Below are 26512 nucleotides of genomic sequence, written 5' to 3'. Positions count from 1 at the left end.
CCTGCCTGGAGTTCTGCTGGAAGCTTCTGTTCTCCTCGACTTTTCTAGGTACATGACTCCTGGCCTGGCCTAGGACCTGGGCCTCCCGTCACCCATGGGTGCCCCTGACTGGCTATGGTGCTGTCCTTCACAGAAGCCACCAGAAAGCACAGATAGAGAAATGTCCTCATCACATCATGTCCAACCTGGGGCTTGCTAGAAGCTGGAGCTGTCTGCGTGTTCATCCACAGTGCACAGGCTCTGTTACTGTCCCAAACACTATGCTAAGAAAACCCAGCGTGGTGGGTGAGAAAAATGCACTTTAGAGACAAACGCAGAAGCAAACACGCCCTGAAACCTTGAGTCCCTGTGCCTGGTTCTGCCTCTGGCACACAGCGAGGTTGGATGGCACGTCGGGGAAGCCCTCGGTGTCTCTTCATTCCACCAAGTGTCAGACAGACATCTGGGGAGCTTGCTGAGGGAGTCACACGGGATGAGAGACACAGCTCAGTCCCCACCCTCCCCCTGGGGCTCCTCCCTCACCCTGCCTGGTGCTGCTACTCTAGTTCCTGAGAGACACTGAAGTAACAAGGCACCAGCAGTGGAAGCTGCTGCTCTTCCTGAATCACCTTCATGACACCTTCCAAATAGGCCTTGCTTCAATCTACCCTTAGGGTTTGACCCCCCTTTATTTCCCCCCAATTTCATCCAGACCAGAAGAGCAGGGCCTCCCTTTTAGGGCAGCCAGGTGGTTCTGTGGCAAGGTACCGCGCTTACCTGGCTCTACCCAAGACAGGATGCTCAGCCACTTGCAGGGTGGAGTTCCTGTCTAGCCCAGAGCCAAATCCTGAGGTCCGTAAGGCCGGAAGCCCATGTCTGTGTCTTAGGTCCAGCAGGTCAGAAACCTCTGGAGTTCAGAACAACTACAACATGCAGAAGCGCTAGTGACCGAGGTCCGTCCCTCAAACAGCACTGGGCTCTCCATCAGCCCTCCCATTGCACCCCAGCCTCAGTCTCCCTTGAAGGGCAAATGCCTCCCGGAGCCATGGCTCTCCCTGCCCCACTTCCATGCATTGGCCCAGCCTACTGCATAATGTCCAGGACACATTGGAGCCAGGGGCAGGGAACTGTGCCCCATCCACTCCAGGAACCTCTGCAGGTACGCAATTGCTGGAGAACAAGATGACAAAGAGGCAGGGCTGTCACAGACAGGTCACAGCTTGAGTCTCCGATCCAGAGGCCATCAGGAAGCCCTTTGCTCCCGCCGTCTAAGAGTTTGGTTACTACAATCCTAGGTGAACCTGGGGCAGGGCTGGGGTAGCAGAACAGACTGGCTGGTGACTGCAGTGCCAGACTCGGGTGGGACAGATGGGTGACTGCAGACAGCCAGTGGGATGCAGGAAAGCTTAGGGAGGAGGGAGGTGCCTGTGTGGCCCTGCTCTGGCTATAAAAAGAAAAAAGTGTGTTTGAGGCTGGGCTACGGTCCAACACCAACGGAGAGATGGGCGGGACACCTGGTCACCCCAGCACTCACCGAGTGGCCCTGTGGTCATGTGAAGAACAGCAGACAGAACTGTTGCTGGAATCGGGGCTACAAACTCATTTTGGTGTCCCAAGAGTGTGACGCATATTTTTCCTGGAAAGGTATGTGGTAAATCAGAAACTCCAGGTCTAGCAACAGGCAAGGAAGGAAGCTACAGAATTCGGCGCATATTGAGTCAACAGACACATTTCATCTCTACAGTTCTAGAATAGACTGTGATGTCCCAGGATATATCCGGGGCTCCGATTCACAGTTAATACGCCTGCACCCAGGACTACAGACGAGCGGGTGTCACGGCTGATACACCAGCACCCAGGACTACAGACGAGCGGGTGTCACGGCTGATACACCCGCACCCAGGACTACAGACGAGCGGGTGTCACGGCTGATACACCCGCACCCAGGACTACAGATGAGCAAGTGTGCCAGTGAATGTTACACAGGACCCACACGAGCAGGGCCACAGCAGATGGCAGAAGGACTGAGATGCAGCTGGACAAAGGACCCTCCTTGCTCCAGGTCACTTGAGTGGGACAGCTGTGCTGCCGGCTGCCAGGCCCTTAGCAAGTCCAGAGCAGTTAAGAGAGGCTTCTGGCAAGAGCCTGGATGATCCCATGGTGAACAGAGTGAGACAATGGTGGAAAGGTGTGATACTTAATATCCACAGCTTTTACAGGTCAGGATAAGAATGAATGGCAGAGAATAAACTTAGAAGATTATTTCCCTTGACTTAAAATTAGCCTTCAACAGAAACCTGTCTTTGTGAGGGAATTTAGGCTATGAAACTATTATTAGAGGACTGAAATGAATGAACTCTATCTCTGGGTTTAGTACATGACAGAAAAACTGTTAAGATCCTATGCATATTAGGCCGGGTGCAATGGCTCATACCTGTAGTCCCAGCTCTTTGGGAGGCCGAGGTGGGCGGATCACTTGAGGTCAGGAGCCTGACACCAGCCTGGCCAACATGGTGAAACCCCATCTCTACTAGAAATACAAAAATTAGCCGGGTGTGCTGGTGCGCACCTGTAGTTCCAGCTACTAGGGAGGTTGAGGTGGGAGAATCAGTTGAACCCAGGGGGCAGAGGTTGCAATGAGCTGAGATTATGCCACTGCACTGCAGCCTGCGCGACAGAGTGACACTCCATCTCAAAAAAAAAGATACTATGTACATTAATCAGCTCCTAGTTCTTCATTGTGGCCACTTGTCGCAAAGGCACTATGGAAATGGTAAGGGACTGGGAGAGAAAAGAGAAAAAGCAAGCATGAGGTGTCTGAAGCATTCCAAGTCCGGGCTAGGAGCGGTGGGACTGCCCGGTACCAGGTCCTCTCCAAGGTCCTCATGAAAATAGGGTTTCCATGGGGGATCTGCGGCCGATCTCCTGCAGTCAACCCATGAGTCAGTCAACTATCCACCTAGGCCAGCCCCTGTGCTCAGACAGCACCTCGGAAACCACACGTACTACCCAGCACATCTCAACTCTGTCAACTGCCGTTACCCCACGGGACACTGAAGCCATAACAAGGTCTCTTATAAAGGAGTGACACGCGTGATGGGCTGAGGCTGAGATGTCAGAAACACACAGGCTTTATTAAATGCACTTTTAGAAACTGCAATGATTCACGGTGGTACTGGTACTAATCTTTTGTAATATGAGGTGGGCTTCCCCGGGACCCACCCTAAAGCCGATGCCTCCGCCTACCCCCAGCATGGCTGCTGGGTTTTCGCTGGGAAACTGTCACAGGACTTTCCCATAAGGATCTTCGGAAATAAACACTTGTGTCTCAGACCCACGCCGGCTGAGGGTCTGCACCACCAACATGTGAGGACCAAGATCACAGGAAGCAGTAAAAAGCTGCCTGTCACATGCACGACAGAAGAATCAGTTTCTGGGACATTTCATTTATTTGTCCTCAGAACCACAAGCAGGGGCGTGGAGGGGTGGTTCCAAATGTACTTGAGGTAAAATTACTGCATCCCTTTCAGAAAGATCTGTAGTTTAAAGTTGAGGCAACGGAATAAAACTTTCATGGTTCAAACGATATGAAATGTGTTTGCTTCTTAGTTTTGTTTTGGGCACTCAAGTTTTCTGGAAGAGAGAAAAGGTGAGAAAGAAAGAGATGGAGGCAGCATCTAAAAGTGCCTGCCCAGTGAGGTCAAGTGACAGATTGCAACGGAACTACTCGGAGACATAAAAGTTGTTCAAAATAGAAATTTAACCTAAGTGAGCGCATTTTGAAAGACCCAGTTTTTAAACTCTCTCCTGCAGACTCCATCTCCAAATGCCACCCAGGATTTAAATGAATTGTTTCTGGTAATTTATCATACAATAGTTTAGGATGATTTAGATCTTGTCATATGAACCATGCTTCCATCTTGAATCATCACGTATTATAGACAGAGGGTGGTGGTTTGTTGGTAATCTGTATTAAAAATGTTTCCATCTGAGAGAATGCATCATATAAGTTTTATAATGTAGTATGAATGTCAATTTAGTTGTGAAAGATAAACATCCTAAGCTATTTCTCACGTGCCTTCCCTAGACATTGCTATAAATTCTGAGCCAACAGGGCTACGTAATCACCCTAAGCACATTCCCGGGCATGTGCCTGCCCACTGCAAGCCAGTGCAAACACACCGTCCGGATCCTCACCCTTGCCGAGCACAGGTGGTTGGCTCCAGACTCTGGGCTCTGCTGCTTGCTAGTTGAATCATCTTAGACAAACCACATCACTTTGCTGAGATTGTTTCTTTTCAACCATATTCCTTCCAGGATCTTGAAAACTAAGGGTTTATGGTGGTCTCAGTTTGCTAAATGAAAAAGACGCTGGATTGAGGACTCTTCATCGTCTCAGTGTTTCTCTGGGTAAAGTTGATATTCACATGGCATTCTGAGAAAACAAATGGAACCTTCCAGAATCCGGAGCTTATGTCTGCTCCTGGCACTCGGGAAAGGCCCAAGGGGAAGGAGGGAGCCGGGGACACTCTGCAAGCCTGTCTCCCCGATGCGCCCCTCCTCCACTCGCTGCACAATCCAATATGCTGCCTGGACGTAAGCAAAGCAACCAAGGGCACTGAACTGGAGCTGCTACCCTGGTTACTGCAGCTCCTCTTCCAACACAAGTTTAGGAACTCTGAGGAATCATTCAAAATGGGCATCTTGACAGAGAATGCTGAAAAAACACATTTATTCAAACCTCCAGCTGCCAACTTTGTGATTTTAATTCTGGTGACATGGTTAGAGACATGGTCAGCCTATCACTAATGTGTGCATAGTTCTGCTTTTTAGAGATTGTGACACAACGTCTCTAGCATAGTGATGCCGGCTCAAGTGCTACGGCTCCAAAAACTTCTGTCAATGCACTGCCCCAAAATGACCTTACGCAGCTTTCCACCGATAAAACAGGCCATTTTGCTAGTCATTTATCCCCACCGTTTTGCTAGGGCTGTCAAATAAACACCCCATACTTCAGTCCTTGCCACCTTTACCCACACATTCAAATAATTTTGCTGATAACATGACATCTGTTCAAACTATGTACCGCCACAGCAGTACATTCACTCTGAGGTGGAACCTGCCTTTTCCACTGTGCATGGGGGTCTGAAAGGCCAAGGTGAGGCATACAGGGCCAAGCCAGGGTCATGGAAAGTCAAGGTTTTATTTGGGGGTGGGTGAGAGGACATAAAACTGCTCACCTACAAGACGGTTATTCACCTCACAAAAGGTTAACTAAGGATGCCTTTAAATAGTGCACTTTATAAAGGTATTCAAAGGTCTGACTGACTCCTCTGAGAATGTCACTGACAATTTTTAGGAACTGCTTTTATATAAAGGAAAGCACAGAGGTGTGCAGGATGGGAGGGGCTGGTGGAGGGAGGGTGTTCCCTCCTGCCACCTCCACCACCTCCTTGAGTGCTGTGCCTCTCGAGCCAGTAGAAGTCACACTGGACGTCTACGGCACATCTCAGCAAGCAGAGAGCTCTTCAGAGGGCAGAGCTCTGGAGGATGACCACACATTTTCTAATAAACGATGAAATGTTCAGTAATCTCCATGAACCTCAGAATAGCACAGACTGGTGCCTCAGATAGAAAACTTGCATAAGAAAGTCACTTTCTATTCTCTGATAATAGCAACTCCCTAGAAAATATGATTTAATATTAATGAGAAAGATGAGTGAAGTCTGGCAGGGCACCTTTAATTTCTCTCAATGCTAAATGTGGAAGAAATTGCTTGCTTATAATTTACGAATTGAGTTTTAAAGTTTTTTTACTAAAAAAAAAAAATCTTGTCTATCATGGCTCAACCGGAATTGAGTTTCTGCCCTGCATGAATTCAGAGAAGTCTGGTCCTACTGCTAACATGTCTCTTCCCAGGATCTGGACTTGTCTTTCCTTCTTCAGTATCTCGCCCCTGTACGTCTCAAGGAAAGTCAGCAGGTTTTCCTTTTCTATCCTAAAGTGGGAATGGGGGGCCTTCATTTTATTTTAATATCACCTATACTCTAATGGGTTATTAAAAACAGACATTTCTGATAGGTGAGTATAAAATGAAACGTCATCAGCTGGAGATACAGAGGGATGTGTTTGGAGGTGAAGTGAGCCTGGAATGCTTTATTCTTTGAAGTTTATATCAATGTAATTTAGTATTTTTAATGAATTAGTTTATTTTATCAGATATTAGCAAATGATAGTTGTATATCTTTATGGGGTACAAAGTGATGCCGTGATATGAACACAAAATGTGTGCGTTCACAATGTGAACGGAGCTAATTAACATACCATCCAATATTTAGCATTTTGGAATGAGTTTTAAAATACTTAATAAAACCAGGCCTCCAAAACTCTGAGGCCTCCAAAAGGTAACTGCAGATGGTGACTGGGTGGGGGGTACACACAGCTTCGGTGCACTATTTTCTGTCTGCCACTGGGTACTACTGAAATTTTGCATAATAAGTTTAAAAATAGGTTTATCCATTTCTTTTCTTTCTTTTTTTTTTTTTAACAGGGCCTCTTGATTATGAAAATTCCGTTTTCTTGCAGGAAACGGGGCAGGGTGAGAGAGGGCACCGATCAGCTACAGAGTCAGGCTTGCTCCTTGCCAAGGGGCGGGTGGTGGAGAGGGGACGGAGGAAGAAGGAGAGGGCGCTTCCTGAGGGCCTACAGGCCCCACACCTGTGGTGTGAATCTCCAAAAGGACGGGCCACACCACCGCCAAACATAGAGCACGCAATTCATCTTAAAATTCGACTTCAGTTTCTTCCTGTCCGCGCCAGAATGGACATCAGACTGCCTGCCGCCCACCTCCTGGCTGCTCCTTTTCACTTCGGGCTGCTGCCAGGATTTCGCTACGCATCCGAACCCCGGCGCGGCTGCCCCTGAGGTCGCAGCCTGACACGGAGAAGTCGGCTGGCTCCGGGGGCTGTTAGGAGGTTGCCCACCCCACAGGCTGCAGGTCAACTCAGCACACACACCACGTCCTTCTTTGGATTCAGACCAAACACGCTGGGCTGTAGGAGGGGACCGACAAATACACAGACGCGCGCGCACACCCCCACCAACTGATTCTAACCAGAAAACGGAGCCACTGAGTAATGCCCAGTCCCCCTCCTCCACCGTATCCCCAACCAGCCAAGCCTCCGGCCGGTATCTGCTGCGCTAAACACCAGGACGCGGCCGGGGAAGGCGCAGGCATTAGTCCGAGCCAGAAGCACCGCGGCGCCAGCGAATCTGACGTCGCAGGAGGACTGCGCGCACCTGAAGTCTGGGTGCCAAGCGCCCAAGCCTCTGCGTGCAAGGAAACCCTCAGAGGAAAACAGGACTACCGGAAGACTCCTTACTCTTGTCTTTCAGAGATGCCAAGCGGCCCCTCTGGCCACCTCCCCAAAGCTCGGCTGCCGGAGCCACTCTACTAGTGTCTTGCAGAAAGCGCACAGCGACCAAAGTCCCTTCCCCCTGGAAAGTGCTCAACTCCTCCATTGAGCCATTCCTTCCTCCCCACTGCTCAGAGAACGCACAGGAAGAGGCAGAAATCGCGACTAGGAAAAGGCGAGATTAAAATTGGAATCAGAAAAGCGTATGAGCTCTCCCTTCTCGGCGCCAGGGCTGTGGCTTCTAGGGCAGCAGGCTGTTGCGGCTTCCAGGGGCCAGGCAGCTTTCGAAGGCAAGTCTTGTCCTGGCTGGAGGCAAGGGGCTCCAGGGGTCCCTGCTTCCGCCCAGGTCGCCCGACGGGATTCCCCATCCCAAGCGCGCTAGCACCGTATCTGGCGCTCCGTTCGGAGGATTAGTCTGTTTCCCTTCCTAGTCCCAAACAGACCTAGGTCCCCAGCTCTGCGGACGCCCGGCTCACCAGCCCTGGCTGGTATCCTTCGGATCACTCCGGGGGGCAGCCCGAACCCGTAGAGCCCTGGCCCTCCGTGCTGCCCCACGGCCCTGCTGGGCAGCCTGGCTCCGCTACGCTCCCAGTTCTCGGTCTCGCCAGCTCCCATCGACTTCGCACAGCAGCCCCTTCGCGTCTCCCGGGGAGGCAAGGCGCCAAGGTGCAGCCCGGGCCGGCGCCGACCACTTCCTCGGCATCCTCTCCGCTGCTCAGCTCCCCCTCCCGCCCAGCGACCGGTGTCTCCCACGGCTCGTCGCGGCGACCACCCGGACTTACCGCGGGCGCCACACCGCCGCCGGGTCTGCGCGCTCCGAGGCGGAGCTAGGACCAGGACACCCGCCCGCGCCTGGGCCGCCTCCCGCTCCCGCCGTCAGCTCGCGGAACCCCGCTGCGCCCCCGCCCTTGCGGGTCTCTCAGCCCGCTCCCGCGGCGGGCAAGCCGGGACTTACCTCCGGGACAAGGTGACCCGGCTAGTGCGCCCAAGCGGCCGCCCGCGAGTCTCCGGAGCGAGCGAGCGTGCGGGGCGGTGCGGCGCCCGCCTCTGCTCCCCCGCTCCCAGGCTCTCTCCTCCTCTGCCCTCCCCTCCGCGCCGCTCCTCTCCCCCCGCCCTGCGCTCGCCGCCAGCGCCCCCGGCTGCCCCGCGCGCCGGGCGCGGGGCACCGGCGGCAGCCCAGCGGCAGAGAGCCTGGAGCTGCGGCGCCGGGGCGGAGCCCAGTCCTCTCGGCCCCGGGGAGAGGAGGGAGTGCGGGGAGACTCCCGTCGCGCACGCCGGGCCGGCCGTCTGGGCAAGGGGCGCCCCCGGGAGAGCCGCTCCACTTCACTTGCCGGCCTGCGGAGGCGCGTGCTGGAGGCAGCGGGCGCGGGCCCCGGGGGAGGATGGCAGCGAAGAGGAGGGCGCGGCCCGCGCGAAGGCGGCCACCAACTTTGCCCCAGACCAGGGAGGCTCTAGCAGGGGATTGCGTCTGGAGGGTGGCCCGGGGCCGGTGTCTGACAAAGTGAGGGCCACAGAGGCGCGGGCAGGGGATAGCTGCGGGGGCCTCGGAGGACAGGAGGAAACGATGGCTCCCCTCGGTCCTAAAGGCCTCCCCAGGCTCCGGTTCGGCTTTGAGGTTCAAAATGACCCAATGTTTATGTCCGGCGAATGTTCAAGTCCTGACCGGCTAAGCCAGGGAGGAGCAAGCGAGCGCGGGGTTCAGACTCCAGAGACCCCCTCAGCCCTGAGCCAGCCTGTTGTTGGCACATGGCGGGACTGCAGCAGTTGGACCTGAAGGAAACTAGGGCGGTGGTTAAGACAGTCCGCGATCTAGGAGGGGAGGAGGTGGTGTTTTCATTCTAGATTTCATACAGTATCAACCATGAAGAAAAAGATGTATCAGAAAGGGGGTCAAAAGTTATATAGAAAAACACCGCGTGCCCCCATTTCAACACTAGGCCGAGGACCCAGTCCTGCCACCCCAGGCTTTAGCCCCGGTGGTCAGAGCAGGTTAAGCTTCAGGGTTCCATGACTCCCTACCCTCCTAGAGCCCTCCCTCCTGGCTGGTAACCCACCATTTGACCTACGGAGGCCTACATCTTGCTCAGGTGTCCTGGTGGGTTCTCCACGGGGCAGGAGTTAGAGGTGGTGCCAGGAACAAGAGGTCCTTCCTATTTCCCTTTCAGGAGACGTGGCTTCTGGGGAGCCTCTGCAGCCTGAAGAGAAACTGAAATTCGCAGTGCCAGAAGGAGGCATTTGAAGGAGGGGCAGCTCAGTGGAACCAGTACCATCTGAGGTTTGCATCCACCTGAATTCCATCCCTGTCTTCATGTCTGCAGCCCCTCTAGGCATGCCTGATGTTTCTTCCTTCAGATCCCCAGAGCTGCAAGCCTGTGGTCTGAACACTCAGAGACGGGCACTGTTTATTTCTCCCATGTAGCAGAACTTCTCAACTTGGAAGAAAATGTCACAGCTTAGTAAAGCAGCTTACCATTTCAGAGTCCTTCCCTGAATAAAGCAGTTTTCCATCTAAGCCATTAGGTTGAGCAGACACTGTTAGACCCATTTGAGGAGGGGAGTCACTGATCCCAATTATCAAAAGAAGAAATTGAAGTTTAAAAAGGGTAATCTAAATTCCACAGCCACCCAAGGTTCAGGAGTAGCCTGAAGCTTGGGTTCCCTGCCTCTAAGTCACTGCTCCTTTCCTTGCCCAAACTCGGGATTGACTTTTGAGGCAGTTTTTGTTTTGACAAGAGAACACCTGCCTGGGCAGCAGCCAAGACTGGCCTTGGTCTCCCGGGTGCTGTTTGAATTTGAAAGTGGACTCTTCCTAATTAGCAAACAGGCACCTTGCAGAGTGCAGCCTAGCCTGTGGCCCCAGGTCACCGCTGGCTGTGCTCCCTCCAAAAACGAGAGCGGCTGAAATTAAAGGAAGGAAATGCCTTTGCAGTTGTGCCCTGCATTGAGTGCTTGTGGACTCCTTCTATGCCCTTGATTCTTTGACAGTTTTCAGGTAGATGCTTCAGAACTTCACACCAAGCCTCTCCCAGCTGATGTGTTGAGCACGGATACTCTTTTTCCTGTGTTTACATGGTTCCTCTGTTTTGGAGTGGACATGTAACTCCTCTTTCCAGGTTGCAGGGTGGCCTCCCTCACACGCGCAGGGCTCTCTGCCTGGGTACACCCCAAGTGCTGAGCAAATACCTACCAGTTGACAGTCACTGAAAACAAACCACTTCAGACTGTGGTGTGAAAAATACATGTCTGTTGAAGACAGAGGGTAGTTTGAGAGAAAAAGGAACGTGAAATCAGTGCAGCGGATTTTAAAGCAGCATATTGATTTGCCCCAAGCTGCTCACTTAGCTGCAAGATCCCCAAGTGTCTGTTGTTTTTCCTTGACACACCCCCAACACACACACACACACACACACACACACACACATCTTAGTGTTTCTGCTATTCAAATGGGCCTTATACTTCTTTGCAAAAGAAACTCACAGAGCCAGGACGTGTATGTAACCCCTCTTTATTGATTAAATAAATAAAATGCATTTATTTAATATACATCACAAGGGCTCAACCGAGGCTTAATTTAAAAGACAAAACAAGGCCGGGCGCGGTGGCTCAAACCTGCAATCCCAGCACTTTGGGAGGCTGAGGCGGGTGGATCACAAGGTCAAGAGATCGAGACCATCCTGGTCAACATGGTGAAACCCCGTCTCTACCAAAAATACAAAAAATTAGCTGGGCACGGTGGCGCGTGCCTGTAATCCCAGCTACTCAGGAGGCTAAGGCAGGAGAATTGCCTGAACCCAGGAGGCGGAGGTTGCGGTGAACCGAGATCATGTCATTGCACTCCAGCCTGGGTAACAAGAGCGAAACTCCGTCTCAAAAAAAAAAAAAAAAAAGACAAAACAAAACAAAAATAATACCACAGCTCAAGATACAGAGTCCTATACAGAAATCACAAAAAGGACAGACCACCTAAGGAAAAATGAAAAAGATGACACAAGGACAGGCTGAGCAGCCTGGGTCAGGTCTCCTGGCTGGAGACCTGCTTTGAGGAGGTTTCTTGCAGGTACTTTTTTTGAGACGGAGTTTTGCTCTTGTTACCCAGGCTGGAGTGCAATGGCGTGATCTCGGCTCACCACAACCTCCGCCTCCCGGGTTCAGGCAATTATCCTGCCTCAGCCTCCTGAGTAGCTGGGATTACAGGCATGCGCCACCATGCCCAGCTAATTTTTTGTATTTTTAGTAGAGATGGGGTTTCACCATGTTGACCAGGATGGTCTCGATCTCTTGACCTCGTGATCTACCCGCCTCGGCCTCCCAAAGTGCTGGGATTACAGGCTTGAGCCACCGTGCCCAGCCTCTTGCAGGTACTTCTTAAAAGCTGTGGGGTTTTTCCATAGCTCAGCAGCATGCGTGTTCAAGGGACTATCGATGTTGGGCTCTCCTAGCAGGCTCTGGATGGAGAGCAGAATGGTCCTGACGTCATACAGGGCAGAGCACTTGTCTTTCAGGATGCCGAGGCATATGTTACCCTGGGTGTCCACATTGGGGTGGTAGCGGGGTGTGAGGAACTTCACCGTGGGTGCATTGTCAGGGTAGCCACTGGGGAACTCTAGCGAGAGTTCCACGGGCAGATGCAGCAGCTCAGAAAGGCAACCTCAGTTGCCCAGCACACAATGGGCGTTTCTCTTACACGTGATCCCGTTTGTGTGGCTTGAAATATTATCTCATATGCTGTGATAAAGCACTGAAATAAAGACTTTCACGAAAGTCAGTGAGGAGCTGTCACGTGTTAGGCAATGGGACACAGTAGAAATTGCCAAGCCTCTTGGAAATTGGGTAACCTTGACCATGTTTATCTCTCACAGGAGATTACAGAACTTTCAGAGCTAAGAGAGGTTGGTGAGCCAACTCCTGTGTGGGAAGAACTGCCACTCAGGCACCGAGCAAGCTGCCACACCTTCCGGCCAACATTTTTTAACTTTAAACTTTTGTCTTAAGCTCCGTGGTACCTGTGCGGGATGTGCAGGTTTGTTATGTAGATAAGAGTGTCATGCTGTGGTCCAGACCGCAGTGCACTGGCACAATCATGGCTCACTGCAGCCTCAACTTCCTGGACTCAAGTGATCCTTTCACGTCAGCCTCCTGAGTAGCTGGGACTACAGACACACCACCATGCCCAGCTAATCCTTGTATTTTGTGTTTGTGTGTGTGTGTGTGTGTGTGTGTGTGGAAACATGGGTTGCCACGTTACCCAGGCTGGTCTCAAACTGCTCAAGTGATCCTCTTGCTTCAGCCTCGCAAAGTGCCGGGATTACAAATGTGAGTTACCAACCCGGGCCCCGCCAAATTTACATGCCTAGAAGTAGGTGATTTGATGAGGGGAAGCAGATTCAATAGTGTTTCAAATGGGAAGTATTCCTCAATATGTCTTGAACTCAAAAGCTTTTGACTGTGGGGTTACAGACAGCTCTGCTATGCACTGTGTCTGGGGGTCAACAGTGCCATTCTGGAAAGCCTCTCCAGCTTGCCCGTGTAAAATGCTCAGCCTCAAACATTGCTTGCAATACCAAAGGTAACACATCATATACGCAATTTTAAAGCAATGCAATTAACCTGGGTTTTCTTTTTCCCAAAAAATCTGTTCTTAAATAAACTGAAGTGCATGACACGTGAGAACTGGAGAGTGCAGTGTCCTGCCAAAGCTGCATCTTGTTAACTTAGTCTACACTCCAGATGCTCAATGTAGACGTGTTAGGAGGGGCCAGAAAGAACGTATGAGTTGCTATCAAAAGTGAATGGAAAATGAGGCAAAACCTAGAGAAAGGTTTGAGACAATGTGGGCATGAAACTTTACAGCAAGAAGAAGATGCAAGAGAAGGTCAGAAGGCTGGAGCCGGCTGGGCCTGCAGCGGTCATCTAGTCCAGCCCTCTGATTCCACAGGTGAGGAGACGGTTCCAGAGGGGCTGAGCAGACGGTCGAGTCCACATCCAGGGCTGTGGAGTTCCAACATCAGCAGTCTTGCTCATGCAGTCATTATAGCTCTTTGGAAAGAAACGAGGAAGAGAGAAAGGTAATATGTTTTAAGCAACAGCGCTGGTATATCGGTTATCTATTGCTATGGAAGAAACTACCCTGAAACTCAGTGGCTTAAAATAGTAATCATTTATTTACTCACAATGCTGTGGGTTGATGATTTGGGCTGAGCCATCTGGGATGGATTGCCTCTGCCTCACACAGTGCTGTCTGGCCTCACTCAGGCATCTGCGGTCAGCTGGCAGCCAAAGACCTTACGTTTCTGGCAGCTGGCTGGCTATGGGCCATGTCCCTCCTCCTCCTGTAGGCTGGCTCAGAGTTCTTCACCCATTGGTGGCTTCAGGGTTCATGACAGCAATAAGAGAAGGCAAGCCTCAATGTGCTTGACCAAAGCAGGTCAAGTGGCCCAGGCCAGATTCAGGAGCTGGGGAGATATCCCCAACTCCTTAGCCATAAAGTCTCATTGGAAATGGGCTTGCAGTGAGGGACAGGAGGAATCTGTGGCCTTTTTTTTTTTTTTCCAATTAGCCATGTCTAGAAATGAGATAAGTTCTTTATAAATATAAACACATTGAATCTTGAGCTCCATGGGGCCAGTTGGAATGATCCCAGGAAGATGCAGAAGCTGAATTTTGAGAACTGAGTGGCTCTCCTGTCATTGCTCATGAGAAGAGGCATGCGGTCCCCAGTAGCCAACATTAGTAGCGGGTGTCTGCCAGGAGTCAGCCGAATGCTTCCCTGCGAGGGTGGAAGCTCACACCCGCGAGCCAGCCAAGCCCGGGTTAGAGGCAAGTGTCTGCTGCTCTCTCTCACTCTCTATCCTGATTAACAGAGCCTGGGTTTCCTCACCTCAGAAATGAGCTTGTTTTGTCTGCTGCCTGGCATTGTAGGAGGCAATGGTGGGCTCAGAGTGCTGGCAGTGCCCTCCTGAGTGGAGCTGGCTGGTCATTGTTCTTAAAGATGGTTGGCGAGACAAGAGCTGCTGGTGCTTTTTCCGAGAAGTTGAGAGAAATGGCAAAGTCTAGATCCTTGGCACAAAGCCAATGCTGGTGTGAAGGCCCCCAGAACCTAAGACAGTGACTGGTGTCCCTCCCTCGGCAGGGGCCTTCTTGTTTCATGGGGGCGGAGGCTGAGTGCAGCAGACACTGTCCTGTCCGGCTCACACGCCCCAGATGCCAGGGGCTGATCCCGTCTGGCTGCTCCCAGCTCCTGTGGACTTTGATGCTTAATGGCTCACACCAAAAATGTCTTGAGTATTGTGCTCAGTCCTTGGATGGCTTGAGTTTCTCTCTGAGAGTGTGAAAGTGTAGCTCCTGAGGAGCCGCCCAGGCCTGTCTTGGAGGGTGGAGAATGCAGCATGCTGTGGTGGAGAGGGTGCCAGCCTGAGGCAGGCCGGGCGAGTTTAACTCCCGCACATCCAACTTTTACCTGCGCCTCCTCAACTTCTTGAAATGTTGGTTTCTTCATCTAGAAAGTGGGCATACTGGCATTGAGGGTGGAAGGCAAGTCCGGGGCATCGACAGCCATGAGCTGTGGTCGCCGTGGGCATGGTGCACAGCTGAGCTTCAGAGCAGACCCTTCTAAGATCCGTCTTCTTTGCTCAGTACCCCGTGGAGGCCAAAATAGCAGCTTTTACATACCTATTATCCGCTGCTCTTAGGCCCATCCTTTGCTGAATCAGTTTCCCCCAGCCAAGTTCACAGTGTCACAAACCTTCACTGGATAAATTGGAGAAGCTTTGTCACACCTCAGGAAATCAGAGGTGCTGAAATACCCAGAGAGAATGTGACACATGGCCTGTGTTTCCCTTCCCAAAACCAGGGCTGGAGAGCTCAGTCAGAAGTTTATTTGGAAAATAATCCCAGGAAAAAGGAGTGAGGGGACAGTAGGGTGGCCTACAGGGCGGGAGGGAAGCCAGATCGCAGAGGAATCCCTGAGCTGGCCACCATTGCAGGCAGCAGCCACTCTCCAACCCCTTGGAAGGAGGAGAGTGTTTCTCAGAATCATCCAGCCAGCGGGTGAAGAGAGGATGTGGGTGAAGAGAGGATGCACCTCCATCAGCCTCTCTCCTCCAGGGGCACAGGAGGCATCGCCTGCATTGCTGGGGGGTACCTGAGTGTGTCAGGTGGGTTCCTTCTAGCACAAGAGAGATGTCGAAATACGATCCTGGGAAATCTTGCTCTGTTATTTGAGATATGGAGTTCCTGCATCGCCCAGGCCTACATTACAGATCTAGATTTCACTCCAAGACTTCCGGTGTCCATTTGATCTTTTTTCCAAATAGGAGCCTGTGTTGAGCCTGGGCCACAAGGCTGCTTATAGGAGATAGTTGCACAGGTGGGTTTTGTTTATGCTGCCCAGTTGGGAGAGATCCCAAACCATCACCAGCGAGCAGCCCATTCACACACCAGTCAGCCAGAAATCAGCTAAGACAGAGCAAAGTTCAAGGCCCACGCCCTCAGCACTCCCATAAGAACGTGGCGGCTCTTCCTTCTGTGTCCTGTGTGGCTGAGTCTGCAGCTGTTCTGCTCTCTCCTGACCTGTACCTTCCACTCCTTGTTCCTAGATTGTCACTTGACCTGAACACAGGCTTGGGCTTCTGTTCTCCGGGCATTTCTGGCTACCATGGGTAATGACCCAGACTGTCCACAGCAAAGCCTGACGCCTCCTTGTGTCACCAAGGTGGCCGTCTTCATGCCCCCAGACATTGCCTCACTCCTGCCCTACCTGCGCAGATGGCCTCTCTTTGAATTTTATCTAATTAATTATGATCCAGTTACTTATCCCATAATACATACCTATTATCATGACTGAATGTGGTATCATAATCTTCAGTATCTTTACGAAAATTGCTGAAATTCTTTCAGCTGAAAGCTGGGAAACATGCTTGTTCTCAGGACCATTCGAGATTAAAAACAAGAGAAGAAAAATCTTAGCTTTACAAGACTTTGCTACAGGATGACCTGTGAGGCCAGAATTTGTAGCATGCACTCAAAAACTTGAGCTTCCAAAAATGGGCACAGATGTCAACTATATGTACACAAGTGTAGCTCTAACCTCATGAAAAACCAAGAGGCTGGAATTCTGGAAAACGTCGCTGGTGCAGAACCAAGCATTTAAACATGTCATTAATTATTAGCATGGTTGCTGGCACTTTCTAAAGGCCTAGGAACCCGCTTTTTGGCTCAAGAAAACACATTTCTTGCTGCATTTGCTTTTTTTTCTGTGAGAGAAAAAAGTTCTTTTGCAAAAATAAGCACTTCTGTAATTCTGCAGCATGTGGAACTGAAGGAAGGAAACAGAAAGGCAGGCAATTTGGTGTTTGTGATTCCCGGGTTATCATTCATATTTCAAGAAAAGAACGCCTTTTACACAAAGGAATGTCCTCAGGCAAGTGCCTCAGCCAAAGAGCCTCTGCTGCACCCTGGCTTGTGTCACCTGGGTGATTGTCATGCAGATGAGCACAGGCCCACAGAGAACCCTTGCTTTGCTCCTGCACAGCGGCAGGCAGCTGGTCTTAGGGGCATTCCTTCAATGCAGTTTGCTTGCTATCAGGCACCCAGGTCCCACAAGGGTCTCCTCCCACAGCACCACCAAGCACGGCCTCACAGAATCTATCCAGTTTGGAGTTTGGGGTACCGGACACATTAGCTCTGGAAGAGTTTCTTCTGTTCAACAACCACCTGGAAATACAGAATTGATTGAAGGAGGACTCACCAGCTAAGATAGACCTTGTCAAATATGCTTAAAGCTTGTCTCACCCTCCGCCATGGCAAAAAAATAGCAAAACAGTGATTTAACCAAGAACGAAGAAGCTGTATCCACAGTGGTAGAGTCGCACTGCTTTGGGAGGCCCAGCCCCCAGATGCATTCGTTCCTTGCCTGTGTGTTTGTCAATCAGCTCAGCAAGTGTCTGGCGGTGTCTGCTACTGGGCAGGTACAGAACTGCTGTGGGGGGCACAGGGGCAGGTAAGCCTGGCAGGTATGGCCCTGCCGGAATGGACAAGTGAACAGCTGTGACCATGCAGAGTAATGACTGCTCCAAGGGGAGAGGACGGGGTCCTGGTGGAGCAGAGAGGGAGGGGCCCCATGAAGACAGGAAGTAATCAAGAGAGCTGAGACCTGGGTGAGGAGCAGAGGCTGCCTGTGTGTGGGTGCTCGTGATCCTGCGGGTCGGGGAAGGCAGTGCTCCTAGGGGCTGTGCTGCTCTTTCTGGTTTTTGAGTTTGAAGAAGCAGAGTATAGGATGCGTAAGGTGAGGCCGGAAAGGTGGGTAGTGGTCTCATCACTAAAGGCCTCACACCAGGAGGAGATTGGGCCTCATCGTGGGCTGCGAGCAACGTGTGAGTAGAGTGACAGAATCGGATTGGTATAGGTAAGCTGTGAGTGATCTTCCCCAGACTGCAGAGAAAGGTGCTAAGCCTCGACGATTCTTCACATCGCTTTGAAATAGTCTACTGGTGTTTCTCACTCTGCAATGCGTTTCCTTAGGAAAAAAAAACTGAAGGCATGTGCCATGACTGCCTGTTAGAGTGGCCTCTCGAATTCCCATTTCCTAGCCCCCTCTCCTGGCTGCACAGCCAGTCCGCCCCAGAAGGAAGGTCCATTGACTACATCCCACTTCCTGGGAACATGGCATGGGCCTGCCCCTCTCTGTGGGCTGCACCGTCTCCTGCCTGGAGCGTTATTCATTCACCTTTTGCGCTTCACTTACTGGACTGGAGGCTTTTCCAGCATAAGGACTTCATGTGTGTGCACAAGTGTGTGTCCCAGAGTGCAGGTGCACGTGCAAGTTTGAAGGCAGGTGTGGGTGGCGTGTCCTCATCTGTCTCCAGACTCCCAGCAGCATCACCCTGAGCACAGCTGTTCTGGGTCAGAGGTGGCTCATGCCTGTAATCCCAGCACTTTGGGAGGCCGAGGCGGGTGGATCACAAAGTCAGGAGTTCAAGACCAGCCTGGCCAAGATGGTGAAACCCTGTCTCTACTAAAAATACAAAATATTAGCTGGGCATGGTGGCACTTGCCTGTAATCCCAACTACTGGGGAGGCTGAGGCAGAGAACTGCTTAAATCCAGGAGATGGAGGTTGCAGTGAGTCAAGATTGTGCCATTGCAATCCAGCCCGGGTGACAGAGCAAAACTCTGTCTCAAAACAAAACAAAAAAAAGAGCTTTGAAGAGCTTGTCAGCCACCATGTGCATGTTTCGGGGCATTTGCACTGCAATGATGCTTATTTCCTACAATTCGTAGATATTTTGTGGCTTTTTTCCTTTTTATACAAATATATTTGCTAATATAAAACTTGGATCATCTTTAATAACGTGCTTTGTTTTGTCAGGAAATTTGGTTTAGGCTCCCCGAAAGCAAACAAGTAGAAAAATAATACATTCTTAAGAAATAGTACATATTCATTTATCGTAATTTTAGACGCTGCGAAGTCCATGCTCAGCTTGCTGACAGGCTGGGCTCTTGGCGAGGACCGTCCTCCAGGCTGAGGGCTGCTGCTGTCTCACTGCGTCCTCACTTGGAGCAAGAAGAGGTCATCCTTTTCCTCATCTTACAAGACACTAATCTCATCATGGAGCCCAGCCTGTGACTTCCTCTAGCCCTAAGGGCCTCCCACAGGCCCAGACTCCTAATACCATCACATCGGGGTTTAGGGGTACAGCATATAAATTTTGGGGTGAGACACAGACACTCTGTTCATAACATGTGTAAACAAATAACAGCTGCTAGCCACGTGCCACATGCCACGGTGCCACCTGCAGTCCCAGCTACGCAGGAAGCTGAAGCAAGAGGACCATTTGAGCCCAGGAGTTCAAGGCCAGCCTGGACAACCTAGCAAGATCCCATCTCAAGAAAACCCCAAAAAACCCAGAAAAACAAAACCCCAATTGCTGCACTGAAAAATTTATTTATTTTTTGTAAAAAGTCTTGCTATGCTCCCCAGGCTGGTCTCAAAATCCTGGCCTCAAGCAATCCTCTTAGCTCAGCCTCTCAAAATGCTGGAATTATAGCTGTAAGCCACCGTGCCCAGCCTGAAAATAGAATTTTCAGTAGCAACATGCCTTTTTACTGCAAAGCACCAAACTGTCCCTAGTTATCAAGGCAGAGGCAGAGCCCAGACAAGTAAGTACAGTGCCCACGACTTCACGGGGTGGCACCTTGAGGCCTCCCTCTGCCCCACCTGCCCCTCAGGAGGCACCTTGGTGGAGAGGGTTGCAGGGGCAGAGCTTTAAGTCTGCACCTGCAGTGGCCTCGCAGCACAGAATACACCCCCTCCCCCCGGGTGGAGGCCGAGGTCAGGGCTGCACCCGCAAAGCTGCAGGGCCAGTCTGCAGGGGCAGGCTCCCCAGCTCGCCGACCTCCCGCTCAGCCTCACTTTACTAGGCCAGCAGCCCTTTGTGCTTAGACAGTGGGCTCTGATCTGTCCCCTCTCGAATTTCCGCTGATTACTTCTGCCTCAGTTCTCTCTCTTTTCAGCTTCTCCAGATCAGCTGGACCTGCTTCCCTCCTGCAGAGTCAAAGTGATCATGAAAAGGGAAAGGTCTGGACATGCCCGGCAGCCTGAGTGCTCCAAGGGCACAGGGCAGCCTGAGCGCCCCAGGGGGACAGGGCAGCCTGAGCCTCCCAAGGGAGTGGGCTACAAATTTAAAGGAGCAATACCCGCAATCCTTTTTTGCTGAAGAAGAAAGGATACCACGTCTTCCCTTTATTCTAGCCCATTGGGAACTTTATACCCATGGGCCGTTACTGCCACAGAAGTAGCCTGTTTAACAAAAGCAGAGTAGTGAAATAAGAAGGATCTAATTTCTACTCTAATTGTAAATGGCTCTGCTGGAGACCCCTTGGCAGCCTTCCCGTTCCTCCTAGATCAGGACAGGACCTGGATGGAAAGGTGGCAGTGTGGTGGCCAGGAGTGAGGGTGTGGCCAGGCTGCGGCTCCCTTTGGATGCGTCTATGCTGGAGCAACCCTGGGTGGGGGCCCTTCCCTCTCAGGCCCCATATTCGGAGTCATTGCAAAGAGTAAAAAATCAACATTGGTAAGAAATGTGGCCCAGACACGGTTTTCAGTGTGTGCCCATTTCCTGTTGATGGTGAGGAAGAGGCCTTCGCCCTACTGTGGAATGGGTAGGGGAGTGTTTGGGACCCACCTGACGTCACCACGGAGACACCCGTGATGGGGGCTCAGCACTGAGTGGAGACTCCCTTGCGTAAATTCTCTTGTACTTCTAAGGAGACGCCTCTTCCACAGATACGATGACCCCTTTTGCGGAGGTGGTGCCGGTGCTGCAGAGAGGCACTAGCTGACTCTCACAGAGCGGGGCTCACTCTGAACCACAGTCTGAAACCCCATGTTGCCCCTAACTCCTCCAGCGTTGACTTCCCCAGCTGCCCTCTAGCTCTTTGCTTCCCCTCTCCTTGGCCTCTGGACTGGACGTCATTTTCCTGTGTCAGATCTCAGCTTCTCCCAGCGACAGTCTGGACCATGAGCCTCACAGTCCTGCTCTGAACAGCCCCCTTCAGTTGAGAGCAGGACCCGGTTCAGTATAAGCAAGAGGAGGGGCAGGAGGAGGGGCAGTACTCCAGGCTCACCAGGACCTTCGGAACCCAGAGCCAGGCACCCAATTTGGTAACGGGAAGAAATGTTCTCTGCATCCAGGCCCCCTGACTTCCAGTTTTCCTCCTGTCCACAGCTTGTGCCTCATCCACTGACCTTGGAGGGCTCCATCTGTGGGCTCTGCGTAAGAGTGAACAGATGACTGTTTCCTGGTAGGCGACTCCCAGGCTTGGACCCAGTGAGCCGATAGGATGGATGGTGATGTACACAGCCTGCTTTTTGTACCTTTCTTTCTCTGCTCCTGGGGCAGTGCCCGGGGTGTGTAAATCGGGGATCCAATATCAGATTTTGTGGGCAGGAACCCCATCCCGTCCCTTCTGAAATTTCCACACCTCTTCTGTCAAAGAAACATGCATTCATTTTTACAAAAAGGAACGAAAGAAATATCACAGCAGGGAGACTGATAAAGCACCTTGGCATCCGGGCTAGTGGAGCAGGAACTCGAGCCTGCGAGGAAGGAAATAGGAGACAGAACCTGCTTTTGCTCCAGATTCAGCGAGTTTGCAGCTTGATCTGTTTCTCGTTTATTTTGTATTTGCAAAATGGGGATTCTAATGTCCAGATTTTACCTAACACTCAAGGGCATAGGGAGAAGGAATGAGCTTGCGTTTCTGCAGAGCACGTGTCTGCTAGAAGGTGCTGTGTCAATTGCTGGAGGAAACAGAAATAACGTGAGCTGGATATTCGGGACACTTTGGGTGTCCCTTGATGGTTCTGTGTTGACTCAAATTCTGCTTGAGCAGAGGAGTGTTTTGAATCCCTGGAAGCAGCAGTGAATGCCACCTTTCCACCAGGCTTGGGCATATGTTCCACATGTAGAGAGCCATTCTAGTTGATATTTCATTATTTTGTTCCAGCTCTGTGGCAAGAGCTCTGAGTGTGTCTGCACCCATTGACCGCAGCCCAGTGAGGCAGGCATAGTATCACTGCCATTGCACATGAGGAATAGATTCTGTACGAAGTTCCTATGAGTCAGAACAGAGCCTCCGGGCTGAAAAGGGCCCTCCCGCAGCATTCTGATGCTAGGTTCAGGCTTCTAAGGGTTGACCTGTCTCAACTCCCCCAACATAGGGTGAAGGGCAGTGTTGAAGATATGCTCATCTAGTCTTCTCAATCTCATTTTCATGTGTTTCATGAACTTCTGCTTCCATACCCTCCCACAGAAGAGTCATTCAGGAAATGTCCCTGGCTGTCACTCTTTATCTGTTCAGAGTGTATTATTTCAGGAGGGACCTTGTGTAATCCTGTAAGATGGACACTGGGCATGTGGACCACGGACCCTTCCTTAGCGTCTTCTGGGACTGCCCTTCCTCGTCACAAGGCCCTTCCTGCTTTGTGAGGCAGGAGCCCTTCTGCATGTGCGGTGTGTCAGTTCCACTTCTGCAGTCTTCGAGTCAGCCGTCATTCTTCGGTAAGAAATCTTTATTTACTTCTGTAGTTACTGACTTACTATTTAGTGTTCTCTGGAGGTGAAATACTCTAATTGGGTCAACGTTCCTTCAAAACCTACTTTCTAGTCTCCTTAATCAATTTCATCTCCCAGCTCCCCAGGTCATCGGACTCTAGTCGCCGAGGCTCAGCTCTGGCCCCATGTGGGGCATTGTGCTGGTACTGGGGCTGAGTGTCCTGGGTCGTGATGGCCTCTCCCCAGATGCCCCACGATGCCTGCGTCTGATCCGTGTGTTCACTCTGCAGTTTCTGCATGTTTTCCTTCTAACTGCAGCCCGTGCACTTTCTGCAGGGGACTTGGGCCACAGGAGCTGCTCAGCCTCGCTGCTCAGAGAGCTGCAAGGGCCTGTGGGTGTGTGTCCTTCCTGGTGGTCAGTAACTCATGACTGACAGGCAGGAGCGGGAAAGTCCAGCTTCTCTGCTTCAAGGCAAATCAAATTCAGAGGCCTTGCTTGCCCTCCAGAGGCCTCTTCAATGCCAGGCTGAAGATCTCTCTGCAAGACTGTTCCTGAGATTGAGCCTGGCTTGACCCTCACCCTCCCCACCCCGGTTTCCCGCTCCCTCCCTGGCTCCTCCTGGCTCCCTCTCCTGTCATCATCGGGACCCTGATTCTGGAAGAACCTGTCGAAGGCACGTGGATCTTGGGACTTGCTCAAGGTCTCGGAGGCTACCTGGATACCCTCCTCCCGTAGCCGGGGTTGCTCGCTCCCCGCTGTGCTTGGGTTTCTCACTTCAGCTAGTGCCTCTGCCAGTTCTAACTTCCTGAGACGACAGCTAAGACATATAGGGGAATATGCTCTAGGGAGACAGCAGGACATCCTGCGGAGGGTCAGAGAGCTTGCGGCCAAAAGACTGCTTCAACACTTATTAACACGAGTGTGTGTGTGTGTGACTGTGTGTGTGTGTGTGTGTGTGTGTGTGTGTGAGAGAGAGAGACAAACTCTGGGCAGATGACAAGTCTGAAACTGTGAAATGAGGTCATCAATGGCATCTCTTCATCATGGATCAGTTGGGGGGGTTCCATGACATCATACATGTAATGTCCTGGTATGGAGGCAACGTTTGCATTCAGTGTACATTACGTGTCACGAGGCATTAAACACTCTCTGCCATCTACGCTTTTTCTGTGGACGATATAGTCCTAAAGCCAATTGGGAATGTTGGGAGAATTCTATCCCAATCAGGGATTTAAGAGGCCCTTCTCCTGTTGCCTGGAAGCTGGGAACAGGCAGGGGGTCTCAAACAGTAGGAGATCGTGTCCTTGACATTCTGCAGAGAGGACAGTGGACGCTGGGAGGCACACAGACTCTTTCTGAAGAGAAGGGAGGCAGGCACCCGAATTCGTGGGCTGTGGGGTTCACAGAGCGGTGAGCACAAGCATCCTGCACTGCCTCTGCAAAAAGGTCAATGCGGATGGCTTTGGCTCCCCAGGGGACCAGAAGACATTAATCCCTGGAGTCAATGGTAAAAACAAAAGTAGAATAATTTACTCTTCCCTTTGGCGCATGCAGCAAGCTATGCTTTATAATGAGAGGATTTTTCCAGGGAGGGAAAGTGGGGAGTTGATGGCACCAGTGCCTGCTTATTGGCTACACACACATCAGAGGAAAAAGGACAAAACACTTAGGGAAATTAGAAGCCATTTAGAAAATAAATCTCCAGGGAATCTTCTGAATTTCAGTGGGCCGAGGACAACTGCTATTTTTCTACTATATTCTCCTTTCTTCGCCTGCAGGCAGACCATACTTTTCCAGGGCTGGCTGAGCCTGGGCTGTTCATGAGCAGACAGTCCTGAGCAGTCCTGGAAAAGGGAGAGCGAGTTTGCGGGAAACAGCTCGCCCTCGGATAAGCAGGCAGTCGGGAGACACAGTTCACTCAGCAAACACTCGGAAACTTCAGGATGTCGTCTTAGGTGCCACCAAGCGTAGAAAGATGATTCAGACACAGCTCTGCCCGGCGAGGGCTTGAGGTCTAGGGGTGGGGAAGAGACGAAGCCAAGAATATCCAAAGCAAAGACAGAAGCTTCTCTGAAGGAATGTGAGGGTCTGGGGGTCAAGGAAGGGAAATGGTGTCTGGAACCCAAGGTCAGGGCCAGGCATAGCCCCTACCCCATGGGGCAAACTGGTGGCCTCCAGCTCTGCCAGCTGGGGTAGCGTCCCGTGGTGATGCCTCTTGCTGGTCTCCCCACAAGAACCTTGTTATGAAGAATTTGGTCTAAAAAAAGTTAAAATGGTGCATACTTGCAGACATTGTGTTATATTATATTTTCACTTAGCTTTGTGATTGCTTTAAATATTTTCATGATATAAAACATCTTCCCAGGAAGAAAATTCTATTTTATTACCTCATGAATAGGGGAATTAAAGATCTAAATCAAGATGGCTTGATCTGGCATTTGGTTCAATGAAGCGGTGAGTTGTCTTTGTGGCTTGGAGTGGGGAGAGCACCTACCGGAAGTGTTCTGATGGGCTCCTGAGCCAGGCTGTTGCAGGCAGGTGTTCTGATGGGCTCCTGAGCCAGGCTGTTGCAGGCAGGTCTTTCTGGATGGAGCACAGGTGGCTGGTGGTGATGGTCCCTCCTCAAGCGCACTTCTCCTTGTATCTTGGCAAAGCATTCATCTAAACAACTTGCTATGTGCTTTCCTAGCCAACCATCTTCTACATGTTTAAGAAAATCAATATATTTTCATGACTGTCTGTAATTAGATTCCTGATTTTAATTTCTAATTGGGTGCAGCATCGTTATGTTGCATTTTTTAGAATAAATCATTTGATTCACGAATGCATTTGTATTTTTAATACGTTTCACTCCTTGCAAACATATTAGGTTGATTTATTAAACTGTGCTTAATAGATTGGGTTATTAATCATGTAATAATTTTATGTTAAAATAAAAATTAGTAGCTAATTCAGAGAAACCAGAAAACTTTCAGCCTCTGCTTCTGCATCGACTGTGGAGGTGACTGCACAGGGCTGGAGTTTTCCTTTCCTCTTGCCTATATGGATTTTCGTTGACTCTTTCTGAATATACTTCTGTTCACATGGATTCAAACTTGCGTCTAAGCCTTGCTTCTGATTCATACAGAGAGCAGAAACCAACGGGACTTCCTGTTCCTGTGTTAAGCAACGTTGGGATCCAGCGAAAATAGCAGGGACTTGGAAGCGCGCTCGACGAAGCCCCTCTTCCCGGAACCTAAGCAAGGCTTAGCTGGAGTCTGCTCATCCACACCTCCTTCAAGACCCTCCCTTTGCTGTGCCCATTAATCCTAAACTATGTTGTCAGACTCTCAGTTCCAAGCAATTCCTCACTTCTCAGAACGTGCCTTAACAGTCACTGAGTTCGGGCCCCGAGACCGATACACAGAAACCCCTGACTGTGCCGTTCTGAGAACTGCTGATCCCGTCAAGGTGGAGGTTCTTCTTTTTGCAGCGGGTCTTTTTCTGGGGTGCTGTCGAGGAGTCGAGGGGACAGTATCCAGACCACGGCCACTTTTCTCCAGGCTGAAAGCTACATTGCAGCTGATTCCCAGCCTTGGAAGCACATTCGGTTCACATCAGTAGTTTTAAGAAATCCTGATACCTGGGCTCTTCCCCAGAACAATTAAGTCAGAAATTCAAGGTGTCAGAAATAATACAAAGGCCTTAGCATTTGTATTATTTATTTATTTGAAATAGAGTCCTGCTCTGTTACCCAGGCTTGGGTGCAATGGCGCGATCTCGGCTCACGGCAACCTCCGCCTCCTGGGTTCAGGCAATTCTCCTGCCTCAGCCTCCCTAGTAGCTGGGATTACAGGCACGCGCCACCATGCCCAGCTAATTTTTGTATTTTTAGTAGAGACGGGGTTTCACCATGTTGGCCAGGATGGTCTCCATCTCTTGACCTCTTGAACCACCTGCCTCGGCCTCCCATGTGATGGGATTACAGGCGTGAGCCACGGCGCCCGGCCTAGCATTTGTATTTTTAAAGCTCATTTGTGAATCTCATATGCCTCTAAGGTTGAGAACCACTGATTGAGAAGGTGG

At 51.1% G+C, this 26512-nt stretch overlaps 1 protein-coding gene and 1 long non-coding RNA gene across 8 annotated transcripts in view; one reads left to right on the top strand and one right to left on the bottom strand.

The window, feature by feature from the left end:
- SYNDIG1 (synapse differentiation inducing 1) overlaps positions 1-8457 on the bottom strand; it is a 193798-nt gene extending 185341 nt beyond the window's left edge. For 4 of the 7 annotated variants that reach the window (XM_054255293.2, XM_054255291.2, XM_054255295.2 and 1 more), the window contains exon 1: positions 8350-8457. The gene's annotated coding sequence lies outside the window, so the exon portion shown is untranslated. Of the gene's footprint in view, positions 1-8176 lie in introns of all 7 variants that reach the window. The other 3 variants (XM_078371521.1, XM_054255292.2, XM_078371522.1) reach the window with 1 other exon arrangement.
- A 12660-nt stretch (positions 8458-21117) lies between these two features.
- Positions 21118-25415, top strand: LOC144582466 (uncharacterized). Its single transcript, XR_013535149.1, has 2 exons — positions 21118-22452; positions 22585-25415. It is a non-coding gene; the product is annotated as an uncharacterized LOC144582466 (long non-coding RNA).
- The last annotated feature ends 1097 nt before the right edge of the window (positions 25416-26512 follow it).

Source organism: Callithrix jacchus, chromosome 5, assembly GCF_049354715.1.
Source record: "Callithrix jacchus isolate 240 chromosome 5, calJac240_pri, whole genome shotgun sequence".
Lineage (NCBI taxonomy): Eukaryota > Metazoa > Chordata > Mammalia > Primates > Cebidae > Callithrix > Callithrix jacchus.
Note: the sequence above shows the minus strand (reverse complement) of the source record. Positions and strands in the feature narration are given on the sequence as shown.